This window comes from Diadema setosum, chromosome 4 (genome assembly GCF_964275005.1).
Source record: "Diadema setosum chromosome 4, eeDiaSeto1, whole genome shotgun sequence".
Classification (NCBI taxonomy): Eukaryota; Metazoa; Echinodermata; class Echinoidea; order Diadematoida; family Diadematidae; genus Diadema; species Diadema setosum.
This window is the reverse complement of record NC_092688.1, coordinates 11904947-11907573: the sequence shown is the minus strand read 5'-3', so window position 1 is coordinate 11907573 and position 2627 is coordinate 11904947.

Sequence of the window (2627 nt, the reverse complement as noted above, 5' to 3'; positions counted from 1 at the left end):
CTTCCATCTCTTTTATTGTCTGATTTACTCTTCATGTGTATATGATGGTGTTGAGTTGCATAGAGGATGAATGGGCCCAAAAAGGCAAATTTCACAAAAATAAATTAAATCAGAAGATTGGTGGAATGGTGTGATTTCCAGCAAACACAAGGAATTGATATAGTGTATGTGTGTGTGTGTGTGTATATATATATATATATATATATATATATATATATATATATATATATATATATATATATATATATATATATATATATATATATATATATATATATTTATATATATATATATAGATAGGTAGATAGATATATAGATATATCAAATATAATGTAATTTAAAGATAAAAGCAAACAAACTAACCATAGGACACATGCACACAGGCTTGATATTCTACAAGGCATTGCTTTTAATTTTCCAACAAATGGAAACAAAAAATATCAACAAATTATGCAAGTTGCTGCATGATCAGTCATGATCACTTCCACATGTACTTGCAGCTGCTTTTAAAGTTTACATAAAAATAGACAATTTGGCAAATTTACAAAGTCAGTTCATATTTTTCATTCAAATTCTAATTGATATAGAATGTACAATCCACAAGGAAGGGGAAAAAAGAAACCTCATGAAAAGCAAAATATGAAAAGCAAAATATTATTGGCATACTCAATTCATCTTTGCCTATGTTTCTGTTTCTTACATCACTTCATCGGTCATGATATGGCAGCCAATAGATAAAATGTACATTTGATTCATTATTTTCAATCTTACACGACACAATAAAATGAGGCAGTCTTTCTAATAGATTTACCAAACTATCGCTCAAAAAGTGGTAACATATACATATACAACTGGTTTACCAAGGTGTACTCTGTTCAAGTATCAATTGTCCACAATGCACATTCATTAATTTTTAAAATCCTGTTTTGTTTTGTTTTTGCCTGTTTTTCACCTTTTTCCTTGGTTATCAGTCACCAGTGAGTGAACTTTCTCAGTGCAATAATTTTGATAAACTGAAATTACCTCTTCCAAGGAATAAGCATGCACTGTCAAACACACACGGCATCATGCCACAATTTTAGGCTGCGGCCGACAGAAAGTTATAATGTACTGTCATTCGTTCACATAACGAAAGAACTACTCATAAACTTTCCGGATTGTTGCAAGAGCCAATTACAGTTCATATTTGTACGTCACATCAGCTGCAATTGAAGAGCACCTCACTGGATATCGCTGGAGTAATTGCTGGAAAATCCCAATTCACAGGAGTCAAAATATTGCCTTTGATACTAATGTACTCCTTCATAACCATACAAATATCAATGTACATCGGAAAAATAATGCCACAGCATTAACAGTTACAGGGAAATTCTAGTCTGTGTTCAAGGAGAGTAAACTGAAACAGAAAAGTGATATTTTCATGAAAATCAGACATAAACAGAAAGAAAGATGACATCATGCATAAGTAACTGCTATTCTAGAACAATTTGACAAGGATGATACATTTTTTGTTTGTTCATCTTTGATTCATGTCAGAAATGAAGATGAAATTCAGTGAAGGCTTAGCAAGCTAGTAACCTGGAGACTAGCGAGGAATTAAAATCATCACTTCATAGCATGTCCAAAGGCCATTGGGACCAGTATCTGTCTTCAGGTAAAACATGCAAAACTTTTGCAAAATTTAGGAGGTATCATTATTATTAGGTTGCTTTTTCCTTTTTTTTTTTTTTGGTCAAGAGTCCCTTTAAATAACCACTGTTCTGTTTGTGAGATTTCAATTCAAAGTTGACTTGAACACAAGGTTTTACATTTTAAAAAATAATGTCTGATTGAATCAAATAGACAGGCATGGTTACTGTGCACAGCAAAATCTCTGAAAAAAAGTTTGATTTAATCAAAATTAGCATGAATGTACATGTGTGGAATGTGAAAACATGAGTTAAAAAAAAAAACTCACTTGATTAAAGAAAAGTTCATTTGTGTGCTCCCTTTGTACGAACATTTTTATAGGTTTTTTTTATTATTTTTTTTGTTGAAACAAAGTAAAAATTGAGGTTCCAAAATTATAATCCACATGTATATAACTTTATATACTTTATTTGTTTGGCTGTAACATAATTTCATAATATTCAAACAAAAGACATCTGCTGGTCCCGAGGGCTTCGTTAGAACGGGGGTTTTCGGTATGAGATATCAAAATTTGGGCAACAGCTATAAATGTGATTTCAGATTGCGTGCATCATCCCCATGAATATCCATGCTTCAGCTAATGCTGTGTCCTATGGGTGTCTGCAAATAGTCACATACTTAACCTCTATCCTACTATAAGATTGTGAAATCCCCACACACTTTAGACAGAGCCTACAAGGTCAGCCCTATAGTACTCTTCATTGATTTTTAGTACATGAACTATCACTTGTACAGCTTTTCCTCCAAAGAAAACACTGTTTACCTTGATTCTGCTTGAAACACACCCTGAAAGTAACGCTATCACACATCATGAAGGACAGGCAAAGTCACTGCCTCATAGCAAATAGCACAATTTCACATGACATGGGTAATTTTGAGTAGAAAAATAAACATTAATTTGCCTGAACCAACTTAGCAACATGATCAAAGATGTCTAC